At 38.4% G+C, this 16538-nt stretch overlaps 1 protein-coding gene across 2 annotated transcripts in view; it reads left to right on the top strand.

Moving 5' to 3' along the window:
- Positions 1 to 16538, top strand: part of PRKG1 (protein kinase cGMP-dependent 1) — a 1173156-nt gene that overhangs the window by 627402 nt on the left and 529216 nt on the right. The window lies entirely within an intron of this gene.

The raw sequence follows: 16538 nt of genomic DNA, 5'->3' as shown, positions 1-16538 counted from the left end.
ATAGATACTAAAATTACTGGGCAAAATTATGTTTAAATAAAGATATCTGTGTAGATCTGTTAGTTGTGGTATCTATTTTATATTTATCTTGTTTTGTTCCAAAAACAATTGAAGGTAGCTTTAGTAGGAAGTGCTTACATATGCATCATGTCATTTATCTTCAAAATTATATTGTTTATTGGGAGGTGTCATTTTTCATGATTTACCTAAAAGTATATATTTACTTAATCTCAACTATATATTGATACAGTAATTCACTACCCCAGTTTTTTTCAAATAAAACTTAAATTGTGTTCTATGTACTCTTTTTTTCCCACTGAAATTAAAAACGTAAATATTAATTCCTCATATGGATTTAATAACGAACTTTAGGGGGAAACAGTTAATTAGAAACAGTTAATTAGCACCATTAATGTGCATTTTGAAATTGCTATCTAACAGCAGCATCTAATTTGTCTATTTTTAACTTATCAATTTGGAAACTCAGTTCATTGATCCAGGGGTTATATAACTTATTTTCCAAATATATGTTTCTTTTTTTCAGTTAATTTTTGTTACTTATCTTCAATTAAATTGTGGTCAGAAAATATGGCTGATATCATTTTTTCATAATTCATTGAGACTTGATTTGTAGCCTAGAATTTGTCAGTTTTCATAAATTTTGCATGCATGCTTTAAAAGAACGTAAGTTTTCTCTAATTTCTGAGCAGTGTTCTATCTATGATATTAAAGTTTATTAATCACATTATTTAAAGTTTTATATCCTTATAAATATTTTTGTTTCTTGATTCTTTCAGTTTTTGAAGAATAATTTTAAAATCTATTGTTTAGAGGTAGTTCTGTGCATCATTGTTTTGATTTTTGCTTTACTTATTTTAAGGCTATATTATTTGATACGAACAAATTTAGTATTACTATATCTTATTTATTAATTGTCCCTTTTATCATTATGAAGTCACTGTTCATCCCTTTTATTCCTTTTTTCTTTTCAAGTCCATGTTTTGATATTGACAAATCTATGTATATGATTATTATTTGCTTGGCATATATTTTACCTTACTTATTTTCAATGCTAATGCATCTTTGAACTGTAGGTATATCACTTGAAATATCGTATGGTATATAATTAAATTCACTATGACCATCTGTCTTCTAACTGGTATGTTTGATCCATTTATACTTACTGTGATTACCAGTGTATTTAGAAGTATTTCTACAGTATTATTTTCAACTTTATGTTGGCCCTGCTTTTTCTCTAGTTATGTTCATTTCATACCTATTTTTATTGTTAATATTCCATTATTTCTTTCAACTGTTTCATCCCTTATAACTCTATTACTGTTTTTTAAATAATTAATATTAAAAATGTAACATGCATTTTAAAATCAACAGAAGTTCAGCAATCAATATTTCTACCCTACTCCTGAATAATACTAAACAGTTTAAACTCTGATAATGTCCATCAATTTTTGTTCTATCTTATTTTTTTACCCTCAAGTTAGTGCTATTTCTGTTGTTCTACACCATTAGATTCCCTACATATTAACCTGTTTATTTGTTCACCATTCTATCTTGTACCTCAGAGATTTTTTATAGGATAATTTACCTTCTTCCTGAAGCGGAGTTTTAGAAGTTGAATTTGTGGGAGTCTGCTCATGCTATATTGTGCTTTATAATCTACAAATGTATTGATTTTGTTTTTATTCTTAAATAAAGAAGCCAGGTACACAATTCTAGGTCAATTGCCCATTTCATTTAGCACATGAAGATGACGCTGGCATCCAACTCTATAGTTACTGTTAGGATGGCAGTCTAATTGCAGTTATTTTGTAGGTGGTTGTATTAGATTCATAGAGCTGCCAGAGCAAATTATCACAAATTGGGTGGCTTAAAATAACAGAAATATATTCTCTCACAGTTCTGGAGTCTAGAAGCCCAAGGTCGAGGTATTGGCAGGGCCATGTTCCCTCTGAAGTCTCTAGGAGAGGACCTATTCCATGCCTCTCTCCTAGTTTCTGGTAGTTGCCAGCAATCCTTGGCATTCCTTGACTTGTAAACCCATCACTCCAGTCTTTGCCTCCACAGTCTCATGGCCATCTGCCCTTTTTATATTTCTGTTTCTTTCTCTTCTCATTTATAAGGACATCAGTAAAATTGAATTTAGGGCCTACTCTACTCTAGTATGATATCATCTTAACTAATTGTGGCTGCAAAGATCCTATTTCCAAGAAAAGGTCACATTCTGACGTTCCAGGAAGGACATGAATATTGGGGGGGGTGGTAATATTTAACCTAGTATACTGTTGTAACTTTTTCCTTGTGGCTACTTTAAAACTGTCTGTTTTCTTGGATTCTCACTAAGATATATATTTTTATGTGTGGATTTCCTTATATTGATCCCATTTGAAAAATTTTTGTTATTCCTGTCTTACCAGTTCTGGAAATTCTTAGCCTTTAGCAATTAGAGTAAGTTCTCTCTTTAGTCTCTCAGTGCTCTCTTCTTGGAACACTAGTTTAATGTATTTTAGACCTTCTCACTCTAATCTTACATGTCTCCTAAGTTCTCTCTCATATTTAAACTGCTTTTTAAACCATCCATTCAGTTTATAATTTTAATTATTGTACTTTTTATTTCTAGAATTTTTTGATATTTCTTCAAATCTCTTTGGCAGTTTTTTATATTTTATATTTTCACCAGGCTTTGATTTACTTCTTTTATTTCTGTAAACATTATAAACATTGTTATTTTAAAATCCGTGTCTTATAAGTTCAATAGCTGAAGTCCTTGGTATCTAATTATTATTTGATTTTCTGACTCTCCTTCATGAGAGATCACATTCGGCTGAACTTAATCTGTGAAATCACAATTGACCTAGATTTTACATGCCTTTCTGAAGAGAGAGTGTGTTTGTATAACCCAGTCCACTACTTACCTGAGATATCTTGCCTCAAGGTTTTCTGCATCACACAGGTAGTAAACATTAAAACAGCTGACCAATTAGAGGACAGTGCTTAGTTACAGTTTCTTAAGAAGGTTTTCTCTTCTTTCTTAAATTTATGTATTTTATTTTTTATTTTTTTATTTTTGGCTGCACTGGGTCTTCATTGCTTGCAAGCGGGCTTTCTCTAGTTGCAGCGAATTGGGGCTACTCTTCACTGCAGCGCACAGGCTTCTCATTGCTGTGGCTTCTCGTTGTGGAGCATGGGCTCTCAGCGCGCGGGCTTCAGTAGTTGCAGCACATGGGCTCAGTAGTTGCGGCTCGCGGGCTCTAGAGTGCTTGGGCTTCAGTAGTTGTGGCATGTGGGCTCAGTAGTTGTGGCTCATGGGCTCTAGAGTGCAGGCTCAGTAGTTGTGGCACACGGGCTTAGCTGCTCCGCGGCATGTGGGATCTTCCTGGCCCAGGGCTCAAACCCGTGTCCCCTGCGTTGGCAGGCGGATTCTCGGCCACTGCGTCACCAGGGAAGCCCTCTCATCTTTCTTTATTCCATATCCTGAGTCAAGACCTAATCAGTCAGTTACTTTGTTGACCCCCTTCACAGGCTGGTGGATTATTCTACCTCATCTTTACACTGAGGTATAACCTTTTTAGTAGGTACAGGATTTATGCAAGAATCTCATTTGCACCTTCCACGTAGCACAGACCCAAGGCTTTGTCTCTCATCACCATGGTGCCATTGCAACCCAAGACTTGTATTGGTTCTTGTATTACAGAAAACACCCAGAGCAACCCAAGACCATTTCACGTTTACCACTCTGTATTCATTCCTTTGTTTAATAAACATGTGTTGAGAACTTGCCTGATGCCAGGCCCTAAACAGGACTCTGCACTCCACCCAGCTCCACATCTTGTTGGAATATCAGCAAATTAAAAACTAAACATATAAGGTGGTAAAATGTGCTATTAAAATAAATAAATAAAGTGAAGAAGATAATAATAATTTTTATAAAGAGTGGTCAGAAAAGGCCAGTATCATAAGATGACCTTTGGTCATCAGTCAGTGAAAGTGAGGGAATTCTTAGGTGGATATCTGGGTGAATGGATACTAGTGCTAATTCCTGAGATGGGAGCTATTTAAAGGACAAAGAGGAAGTTGGTTGGCGATAAAGTCAGAAAGATGGGTATGGTGGTTGTGGTGCTGAGGTGTTTCAGGAAGGGCAAGATTGGGAAGGATGACCACTATTCTTTTTATTTTACACTGAATGATATTGGAAGCTACTGGCGTGTTTAAATCTGAGGAATAATGTGATATGACTTACAGTTCTGTTTTTGACCTCTTTTGATTTCTTTTCTCATCTTGTGATCTCACTCTGTTTTTGAAGGATTTAAAAGAAAAAAATGCATGTGTGAATGTAGGGTTTTCCAGTATATATGGTCCATTAGCAGTAGAAATCCGCATTATTTATCCAATCGCAAATCACTTTCATCTGTATTATCATGATCAAAATTTGAAAATAGATGTTTTTAACACTACCAATGGATTTTCATATGTTTTGGGCCATAAACAACTAGTTATAGCATCCCTATAGTATGCTGATTTTTATGACTTGGACTATGCTGTTGACCTTTTGTTGCTTTAAGTGTTGACTGGAATATAGACGTACATCAGAGAATACCAGGAGATTATGTTCTTTTCTTTTTAAATTCAATTTGTCATGTCATTTGTTCCCTTAAGTAATGCAATACTAGAATTTAGATAGCCTTTCTTAAAAGTGAGCTGGAAGTTTTTGACAGAAGTTTGGCATCTGATTGAGGGTCCATCAGGATGTATAAGTCAGTATATCTACCTCCCTTAAATTTGAAGATTTGATGATACCTTCTGAGAAATGCGGCAGTTTCTCCTGCCTTTAATTCCACTGCCTGGTGAATGACAAGCAGTCTTTCGAATAAGGAATAAGTTTACATCTCAACACTTCTAAGCTGTGTCATCTTCTTGAAGACATTTTAAAAGATGATTAGGATCCAAATGTATGTTGAAATTTAACTAAACGTACTACTACCAATATAAGTAATTAAATTGAAGAGACAGTGTGGATGAACCAGTTACATTCTAGCTTAGCTAAAATCTGATTAACCGGTTGGGCAATAGTAATTCTGTCAAAACTGGCTTCTCTACTTGGAGGCTAGCAAGTTTCTTTTGCATATTGAGCCTAAGATATATCCTAGGATATAAATGGTAATATGTGAATTTAAAAGGTGGCAGGGAGATCTTAGACTTGAAGAAGCAGGATATTTAATCCAGAGTTGACACTAGTTTATTTCAGGTTTATATGAGTGAAGCAAATGTTTCAGTGTCTTAAAATGAAGAGACTAGTATATTTCTGCTTGATGAGAGGAAGACAGAGTAGTTTTCAGTGAGGAAAAGTTTTTACGAGAAATTCTTCAGGTCACTTTATAGCTGTAAGCCTTCAGACATAGTTGGGACATCAATCTTACTATTAGATAGCCTGTGAATCATACCACTGCCCCAGTAATCATAAAAGGGCCTTAAAAGGTCACTGTTATTTTAAGTCCACTGTGTTCTAGACTATTTGGGAGATGACCAAAAGACACTTACGAGTTGGTACACTACGGTATGTATACGGGCAGAGCAGGAATAAGTAAAATGAGTTATGGAGTCATGTCTTGCTGACCTTGTTGAGAAAGACTAATTCCTACTAATAACAAATAAAATAAAGTAAAACTGCAGTTTTGCTCAGGTCAAGATGTAATCCATCAAGGGAAAGATTCAAACACTGTCAGGTCCAAAAAATAAGAAAAAGTTATCTTCCAGTGTCTGTGTGCCACAGCCTCCAGGCGAGGACATTACAACAACTTACTCAGAAGTATATATTAAGTTGAGATCAAAGGATAACCAGCATGCTGATGCCAGTTATTTACCAAATCCTGTTAGGGAATCGGGTCCCCCTGCTCGCTGCTTACAAAATCAATACTCACAAATGTTGGTAGAAAGGAAAGGTGGCTTTAATCAGAATGCCAGCAATCTGGGGAGTTAGTGGACTCAGCGAACCCCAAAAACCACCTCTGAAGATTCTGCTTGGCTATGGAAGTTCTTAAAGAGAAACATGGAGGTAATCTCAGTTAATCATTGAGGTAGGGGGTCAGAGTCGTCCCCCACTGTGTGCAGGCTTGTGTGCAGGCTTGTCGACTTCTTGTGATTTTTCTTTAGATGCTATCTTGTTCTCACAGTTTATTCGCGAGATTATTGAAGAGGTAGCTAGGGAAGAGATCTGGTCATCTGTTAATGACTTCTTTATTTCTACTTCTTTGATCTACGGAAAGAACCAACATGTTAGGCAAAGTATTGTGTGATCAAAAGATGTGAAAGTTGTGCTAGGGCCGGAGATGAATAGAGCATGAAGGTGTCTGGTTTAAGGTTAGTGACAAGACAAAACGGGCCTCATGCAGAGAGCTCTTTCCTGCAAAGAGCTTTTTCCTGCCAGAAGCTTCTTACAAATTCCCACATGTAAGAACATCATTCCATTTCCATCGGATCGTGGGCAAAGGTCCGTCTTCTGTAACTTCATGCTGACATAGGGCGCCGTATTCTTAGACTGGAAGATGTCTACATGAGTCTGTAGCATCTCTCTGCTGACAGCTGTACTTGCCCATTTACATATATGGGCAGAACAAGCTACAATTATTTTCATGCCCACAAAGATATAGATTATTATGAGCAGTAGCATTAATTCCATTCTCTTAAGGCCTAGCCATAGATTCAGTATTGCTCAAGATGGAGCGGTTTATGTCATGGGGGCAGTCTGGTCATCATGCAGTTAGCGTTTTCCTTCTGGTGACAGTTACAATAGCTATAAAACAACTCAGGACTGTGCATCAGGTGCTGGGTCTGTGAGTCTATTGTCCTAATCATTACCCTCCCTGGGACTCAGGGAGGCCTGGGGGGCCTGGGAGACCAGCTTTTCTATCAGCTAGAGGCAGGGAGCATGGAGGGGCCTTTGTACTTGGGGTGGGGGATGGGGGACGGGTGCACACAGGGTTCAACTCAATTCCAATCGAAGTCAGAGTTTTTCTGGTCTGCTACTCTATTGCTTTAGCCCTCACCTTCTGTTTCCTCTATACATATGTTTAAAGTTTGCTAATTTGGATTGTCAGAAGAGAAACTGAGGCATATGAAAATTTTTTAAAGTTTACTTGAGCAAAAGTCAACTCAGATAGGGCAGCATCCCATTGAACAGAGCTGTATAAAATAAAAGACTTTGATAGTCAGAAGGGAAGTTATACGAAGAAAAAAAAAAGCAAAAAAAAAAGTTGGTTATTGCAAGGTTGCTCTCCTTTAGGGGATGGCAGGTGAGGATGGCAGATTACCTTACTTGATTCCTGCTTGGCTGGTTTCCATTGCTGGGAGAGCTGAAACTCTATGTCTCAGTTTGGTGACGTGGTTTAACATAAATGAATGCACTTTGGGCCTGTTGTTTTTAACAGGATACATTTAAAATTTTTAAAGTTGCTTTTCCTGATGACCCATTAACTCCTAAAAATTTTGAGATTCTATAGTTCTCTGACCGGTTTTCCAGAGAAATCCATTTCCTTCTGGTAACTGTGCAAGCCAGTAAACTGCAGTTACCTTTTTTGCCTTCTCTGAAATCTTTCCAGTTAATCCTTGTTTGGCTCCAGTCATTTCAGCATCACTTCATCATTTCAGAAAGCATCATGGACCTTATGATATGAGAGAATGTGGGATCAGATGGTCAAGGCATGCATGGGCCAGTCGAGTAGCAACTGGGCACACATGGCTATTTGAATTTATATTTAAATTAATTAAAATTGTGTTAAAGAAAAACTTAACTTCCACGGTCGCACTAGCCACGTTTCCAGTCGCACTAGCCACGTTTCAAGTGCTAAGTAGCCTAGTGGCTAGTGGCTACCATAATCATCCTAGAGGAACATTTCCATCGTTGCAGAAAGTTCTGTTGGAAAGCACTGGTTCAGACCAAAGAAACCAAACAACCCTGCATCTAACATTTAAGAGCACTGTAGAGCCTCATTTAAGCCATTACATGTTACTCAAAGTCGCAAAAAGTTACTAACGATCTAAAAGAAAGAAAAATCTACTTCAATTCAACATTTTCCCTCTACTGTGTACCTAAGCAGAGAGTGGTCAAAAAGCAGGCAAGAGAAGCAAAGAAGGTGAGGAAACTCTCAACGGGACTCTTTCATTCTGAAGAGGATTCTAATGCCATTTCCCTTTATAAAGGTGTCATCTGCCAAAACAGAATTTGATGAACTTATAATTTTAAGTACCCGATTTTTTTTTTTTTCCCTGCCTAACTAACACTGTTGTGCCGTTTCCTATGGTCACAAATGAGTCAGAAACCACTGGCTGAGGAGATCTATGTGACAACATCCATTTTAAAGTAATAGCAGGTAGCAGGTGTCTCATTGATCTAAGTTGTCTATTTTCTTTTTCTTATCTCTTGGCTTTGATTCAGAGCTAATGTAATTAAATGATCATCCCGAAATAGATGAGCCTCAGAGGAATTTTAAAGTTTTTATTAAAATATAGCATGAAGAAAAGCACACAAATCCTGTGTGCAGCTCAGTTAAATATCACCAAGTGAATATACCTGTGTAACTCCCACCATTTTAAACCCCCAAAGCCGCTCTATGTGCCCCCTCCCAATAATTATCTCTTCCTTGCTTCTCAGAAGTGGCCATTATCCTGACTTATTCCAGGGATTGCTTTGTCCTATTTTGTTTTGGTTTGATTTTTTTATTGAAGTACAGTTGGTTTACAGTGTTGTGTTAGTTTCTGCCATACAGCAAAGTGATTCAGTTATAGATAGATAGATGTTATATATACATTCTTTTTCATATTCTTTCCCACTATGGTTTATCAGAGGATATTGAATATATTAATAGTTCCCTGTGCTATACAGTAGGACCTCGTTGTTTAGCACTTTGTCCTATCTTTGGAATGGAGTTATACAACCTGAGTTTTGTATGCCTGGCTTCTTTGGATCAAGGTCGTGTTCCTGGCGCGCATATCGTTGCATGTGGTTGTGCCTCTCATTTCTATCGCTGTCTGGTATTGCACTGAATGAATACACCGCCGTGTGTTACCGAGTCCAAGCTCGCTCTGCTCGCCGCATGACAGGGCAAGGAATCGGAGACGAGGTGCTGAGGCAAGGAACAGGACTTTATTCGGAAAGCCGGCAGACCAAGAAGATGGCAGTCTAGTGTCTCTGAAAAACCATCTTATCTGGGTCTGGATGCCAGTTTCTTTTGTAGCGTCAGAGAGGGAGAGGTGGTGAGGAAGTAAAGTAAAAAGGTAGAATAGGGCTTCCCTGGTGGCGCAGTGGTTGAGAGTCCGCCTGCCGATGCAGGGGACACGGGTTCGTGCCCCGGTCCGGGAGGATCCCACATGCCGCGGAGCGGCTGGGCCCGTGAGCCACGGCCGCTGAGCCTGCGCGTCCGGAGCCTGTGCTCCGCGGCGGGAGAGGCCACAACAGTGAGAGGCCCGCGTACCGCAAAAAAAAAAAAAATGTCAGAATAGAGAGGGAGCGGTGGTGAGGAAGTAAGTAAAAGGGCCATCAGTCTTGCAAAACGGCTGGAATGACCAGTCTCCGCGAGGGGATGTGTAGTTTCTTTTCCCTTGCAGCCATTCACAGGTGGGCAGGGTTCCCTGAGGCAGGCCATTATATATGACTATAATAACAAAAGCAGCAAAAAGCAAAGGTTAAAGTCAAAGCAACAGGTCCAACGTGGAGTCCGATTTAGCTCTTCCCTCTTACACACGTATCCACCTTACTGTCATACGTATCTGGGTTGCTGGATTGTTACGAACTTCTTGTACATTTATTTGATGCACATTTGCCAGTATTCCTGTTGGTTAAAACCCTCAGTGCATTTTTTGGATTTTAAAATGGAACAGCTCTGGGACAGAATGTACGATTCTGCTGTCCCTTCTTTATAAATGCAGTGTGTAAAGGTTTGGTTTTTTTTTTTTTTTTTTTAAGAAGGGTTTTTAGGAACATCTGGTCTGGACTGGAGCAAGTCTGCCACAACAGAACTGTGAGAATTTTGCCCCTTAATAAGTACTTTCACCAGTGATGCTGAGGAAGCAGCATAGACTCATACGGCAGTAACTGTACTTCTCTCTGCTGCCAGTAGTCCACACCCTGGCCTTCGTTAGACTCAGTTGCCACAATGTCCAAAGATAATGCCAGTCACTGGGGCAGATCCCAGGATCTCATCATCTATTTGTGCTCAGAGAGGCACTAGCTTTGGGGGATAGCCTGGAAAGATAACCTCAATATCCGTGTGCCTGTTCAATGCATCTTTATTAAAGCCCTGAGTTGCCAAATGGAAGGAGAGGAAATTGGGCCAAATCCTAGGTGAGAAAGGGACACAGAAGATCCCATATTTCTGTTTCATGGTCAACCTCTCTGATAAGATTTTTTTTTTTTTTTTTTTCAAATCTTGAAGCATCGGACCTGGGACCCGGACTACGTAGGTTTTGTTCTTCCCCGTGAGATGAGTAAAGGAGAAAGAGGAGAGGATTAAAGATCAGGGAGAGGTCTTGTGTTCTCGCTGTTAGCACGTTTAGTCATAACAGTTTGATAAGACATTAATTAGAAAAAGAAGAGCTGAGTGGATTCAGGGAGAAAGAGGTCTTGCTTTCTCAGCATGATCTCAAAGCTTAGCTTAAAAACAATCATTAACAAATGTAAAGGGCAAAACCTATGCAGCTAGCTTCACAAAGCTATCTCTACATTCTGAGGCTCCCTGCAAGCATCCAGCAAGGGAAGCCATTGATAGGGAGGGTCTGGGAAGCTTCTGATCAAAGCAAGTAGTTTATGTGCAAATTTTACCTTCTGTGTGAGGGAACAGAATACAGTTGGACAGGATGAATTGGGAGATTGGGATTGACATATATACACTAGTATGTATAAAACAGATAACGAAGAAGAACCTGCTGTATACAAATAAAATAAAATTTTAAAAAATTAAAAATTAAAAAAGAGAATACATTTGGACATTCACATATTTGTAATGTCCAAACATGGCTGGGATTAGGATTTTTTTAAATAAAAATCTTTAGCACAGATCACTACCACCACCATCACCACTGTTGGGCTTGCACCCCGCAGGCCTACGAGGCCTGTGCTTGCCCAGCTTCAAGACGAAAGAAAGAGCCTGGAGTCAGCGACAGAGACATCAGTAGTTTAACAGAGCCGTGGGCTTACACGTCTGAAGCAAGGTCCTGGAGCAACACCCCACTGTGTGCAGCTGTTAGCGGGCAGGACATGGTGGCAGTCTTCACTCCCTGGGAGAAGAGGAGGTTACCAGTTATAGGGGAATTGGTGGCAGATGGGCTCATTAGTTACCAGGGAAACCAGCAGAGGGGCACACCCCTCACCGCCCCTTTGTTAAGAACAATCACCAGCTGGGACCTGGGGCAAGTACATAGGAAGAGCAGTCCTTTGCTTAGGGTGTAGGTGAAGCAGGCACTGGTGAGGCAGGAGATATACAGAGAGCAAGAGAACAGCCGTCTTGAGTGGCCTGCCCATACAAGCACCACCCTAGATCTACTTGAATCTGAATCTTTAGGAATGGGAACCAGGAATTGTGTTTTTCAGAAACTTCCAGGAGATTCTGATATGAGTCTGGTGTGCGAATCACTCCTCTAGATAGAGCCTGATTGTGCACGGCTTATCTTCACCTCAAGTGATAAGGGGTTAGTTATTTAGATTGCATTGTTTTATAGGAAGAGGTGACTTTGCATAAGAAAAGGGGGACTTTGCACAAGTAGCAACAGGGGCCTCAGCATGAGCATCAGTCATTGCCTTTGGGATGTAATGTACTCATATAAACTCATGGGGCTACTGTGGTGAATTATTGATCTCCTAATTCTTCTGCATGAATTTTATGATGCATTCATTTATTGATATTTATGAATATTAATATTTATTGAACACATGGTACCATGCCAGGTATTACTCTAGATATTGAGAATCCAGTGGTGAAGATAATGTTTCTGACATTTAGATCTTATTTGTTTTTTATTCCTGCAAGTGTCTTCCTTCTCTTATTGCCATATATCTGCTGAAATATTATATAAAATCTATATTGTTAAGTCAATTACTGCACTTTACATGCAGTTCCAAGCCAGTAGCCTCTGCAAAAGGACTTGTTTTTCAAGCATAGTGCCTAAGAAGCAACCTATTCATTTACTCTCTTGTTCTTCATGGCTTTTGACTGGGTTCTTGATGGCTAACGTTGCTAAATGTCTCACTCTCGTAAAAACAAAGCCATTTTTTAAAAAAAATCCCATAAAGAGCTTGCTGGCAGGTTACTTCTAGCCACCAAAGTATTTTCCACCTGGATTCCTTTGATTTGTTTCATGATTGATCTCTTTCAGAGAGACCTTTCTCAAATGTCAGTCTGAACTTTTCATTTTCCTTCCTAAAATCCTTGAGTTTCACCCTATACCTTTCAGCACAAAGATCAAACTCTTTCGCTTATCTCTGATTCGCTGGGGATCTAGACCCTGCCTTATCTCATGCTACTCCTCACATTTTCCTCCTCACTGAAACAAGCTGTATAGTCTTCTGATAGCACCAGCCTAGTTCATTGCAGCACCTTGGCTCAGACAAGTCCTCTGCCCAGAATGGTTCCTCACTAACCCCTGTCAGTCTTCAAAACTCAGCTCTGCTGCAAGAAAACTTCCCTGACTGCTTTCAGATTCTTGTAATTGTGCTGCTATCGTATTGCAGTGCTATAGTGCCCTGCACCTCCCTCTATTTTGGGGGCTCTCCCCTCTAGACTAAACTCCCTCAGGGCAAAGCATATGCTCAGAGTACCTGGGACGAAATAGATGCTGAATAAATGTAAGATCAGTGGGATCAGTGTTCTTTTCTATCGTGTTGATTCCTCATTGCCTGACACATGGGGAGCGTTAGATAAATACTCCCTGAAAGAATAAGTGAATACAATGAACTATGTATACTTTTACTTCTTGTCTTCTGAATACTACATGTTGTGTGAGAATCTATGGCACAAGAGGTGGTGTATTTACTGATCTAAGTGCATGGGCACTAATTATTGACTAGCAGTTTTAATGATGCTGTTAACGCTTAAGATTCGTAGTGGAAATACCCAGTCAGGTGATCTATCTGTGATTTTTGAACTATTACCCAGGATGATATCTAGCCATAAAGTAACTCACGTCCTCTAAGTTTGTGCTACCCAATATGCTAGCTGATAGCCACATGTGGAAACTAATCAATTAATTTTAAATTTGAATAATTTCAAATTTGCTTTCTCAGTCTCATTAAACACAATTTAAGTTTTCAGCAGCCACATGTAGCTAGTGGCTGCCGTATTGCAAGCATTGATATAGAATATTAGATTTAATGATATAGTAACAAGTTCATAAACTGGAAATTTACCCATTTTGCTCTTGCTCTTTTTAAGTAAAATTTTGAGAAGAAATATGGTAGTCATAAGTAAATACGCTTCAAAACATGATGAATACTTTGACATAAATTTGCTTATTGAAACCAAAATGTATTTGCTAAATTAATGCCAAGTGAACGTTAAAGAAGAGGATACTCATTAAGAGTTCCTAAATACAAGTCGCATGCCACTAAAAAAAGATCTGTAACTTTGAATTTCAATGTAATTCAGTATTGTGGTAGTTTCCAATTTTTGGCAAAATAAGCATATTTATAGGAATTGTATACGTTAACACTCTTTACTTAAGCTGGCCCTATTTTGTAAAAGCTTTTTCCAATACATGTCTATAATTCTGTAGGATCATTTTCTTAAGTCAGGCTGAGGAACACTTGATATGTATAAAGCACAGAATACTAAATGGGGATTGATTAAATCATAATATTTTGGTGCATTTATGCTGAAAGCTTTAAATGATAGTATAGCATAATGTGTATCATCTTTGAAAGCATGAAGAAAGGGCTGAGCTTTACAAAACAAACAGTTAAGATACATGTACCCTAAATATAACACTATAGTGCAAATATTTTCTCAAACTTTTTTTATTGCATTGTTAAAGTTTGCTTTAGATTAAGAGAAACACATTTTCTAAAATCTTTCCTGTATTGTACTGGATAAAATTATAGGAAATAGAAATATATAAGCCATAAAAGCTGACACGAGATAAAACCGTGATTCCATTTCTATTGGTTTGTCTAAAACAAGATTTCAGGAGCTTGAAACCTCTTGGGTCAAACAGAGTCAGCTGTTAGAAGGTTTTTCAACATAAGATTGCCTTCACCTTTGTAAAGTTGTATTAGATTTCTTCTTGTACAAAATATGGCTTTACTATATAAGGAAATACAAAGAATGTGGTAAGGAGAGAGGTGATATTTTTCTTTCCCTCTCCTGATCTTACAGGCTTTTCATCGAAATCACATATCAGATCACTCTGGTTTAAAATGCCTCCTTCTCTGGCAGTAGATTTTTCTTGGGAGTTCTTTCTTTTTTCTCCTAAAGTGGAGGTCCTCATAGCCGAGCTAATTCCTGCCATGCTCTATTCCTCTCTCTCTCTTTTTTTTTTTCAGGGCGTACAGAGCAATAAACAGAGCTGGGTCATGTTTTCATGTTTCTCTTATGGTTTCTGTGTCCCCAGTTTTATTTTTTTAGGGATAATACCAATATCTAGCACATATCAAGAGTAGGCATGGTGCAAAGTGTGCTACTAAACAATTCTCTCAACCACGCTAGGAGGTAGTTAGCTCAGTGGACAGAAAGTGAGAAAGAGAAATGGGTCACATAGGTAGTATTGCTGGAGACAGAATCTAAACACAGGGAGAGACCATGCTCTCTGTTACAGTACTGCATTGCCTCCCTGGAAAAACACCCTCTGTTCCCTTCAGAGTCAACTAATGTCTTCACCTTGGAGGAGAGGACAAAGTTTTCCTCAGCTCTCTTAGGGTCCCTAGCTGGGTCTGAAAATTAAACTGACCAAGATTAACAGGAGAAAAACATAACCGAATTGATTTAATGCACGTTTTACGTAACACAGGACTCTTCATAAGGAAATGAAGACCCAAAGAAACAGACCTGAGTAGTTTGATGAAGAGTGGGCAGTCCTGTAGAAATATGATGGTCAGAAGGGTATGAGACAAGTGCAAACTGGGGGAAACTTAGTAAGTCCTATTTGTTCTCGGGCATCTCTTTGTCTTCAGAGATAAGGATGCCCCTTTCCTCGGGGTATAGGGAGGCACCTCTCACAGGAGGGTTTTATGGGGAGAAGGCGGAAGGTCAAAGTGACCTCCCTGATTCTGCCATTTTTTCATACTCCTTCAGCTTAAAGCATTCAGTATGCCAAGGTGACATATTTGGGGCTCACGTGTCCTAAACCCCACCAAGAGATATAAGCCATGATAATTCTAACCTACATTTTCCAAAAGGGTATAGGAACATAACTGAAAACTGTCACTTCTACTACTGGAACTTGACTCCTCCTATTTCAGGTCACTTCTCAAATCACGAAAGAACTAATTTTCTTCCTGATTTAGAAATTGTCATCTGACGATCTGTTACCTATGATAGAAATGCTGAACTCATAAAACATTTTATTTATACATTTTATTTATAGTAAATAGATTACATGGAATAGGCATTTCTCCAAAGAAGATATACAAATAGCTAACAAGCACATCATTAGCCATCAAGGAGATGCAAATCAAAACTACAGGGAGGTTCCACTTCACACACACTCTCATGGCTATAATAAAAATAAATTAACAAGTGTTGACAAAGATGTGGAGAAACTGGAACACTCATTTGTTGCGGGTGGGGCTATAATGCAGTGCAGCCACTTTGGAAAATAGTCTGACAGTTCCTCTAATCATTAACATAGAGTTATCATATGATGGAGCAATTCTAGGTATATACCCAAGGGAAATTAAACAAATGGGCACACAGTAACTTGCAAATAAATGTTGATAGCAGCACTGTTTATTTGGAGATAGAAAGCAGATCACTGGTTGCCTAGGGCTGAATGGAGAGATGAGTGAGAGTAAGAAGTGAGGCTAATGAGTTCAAGGTTTCTTTTTGAGGTGATGAATATGTTCTATATTTAGGTTGTCGTAATGGTTGCAGAACTCTATGAATATACTAAAAAACATTGCATCGAATGCTTTAAATGGGTAAATTTTATGGTATGTAAACTGTATATTATTAACTTTTTTGAAAAGATGACAGGAAACATAAATTTCAGTATTGTTTAAATGAGATGTTGACTAGAACTCTCCAGAAGATAATCTTTTTTATATATTTCTTGTAAATGATTTACTATAATTCCATATAATATGTTTTCATTCTAGTTTTGTATTTCATTTTCCCCTCTCTATTCTACCAAAGCCCAGGTTTAGTACTTAATTCTTGGGAGGAAGAAAAAATAAGGACAAAAGATTGATTTTATACATCTTTCACTATTGCCTAAAAATCACTTTTTCTAGACTGTGATAAACGTCGTCACTTAGTAGAAATGATGCCTGACATTCTTCACATTCAGTCCCTAGTGTGAAAGCTGTTCTGTCTCCTCACTAC

This window comes from Delphinapterus leucas, chromosome 16 (assembly GCF_059928025.1).
Source record: "Delphinapterus leucas isolate spDelLeu-1000000601 "Yukka" chromosome 16, BTC_Dleu_Yukka2, whole genome shotgun sequence".
In the NCBI taxonomy this organism is placed as follows: Eukaryota; Metazoa; Chordata; class Mammalia; order Artiodactyla; family Monodontidae; genus Delphinapterus; species Delphinapterus leucas.
This window is presented reverse-complemented; position numbering and strand designations above follow the sequence as displayed.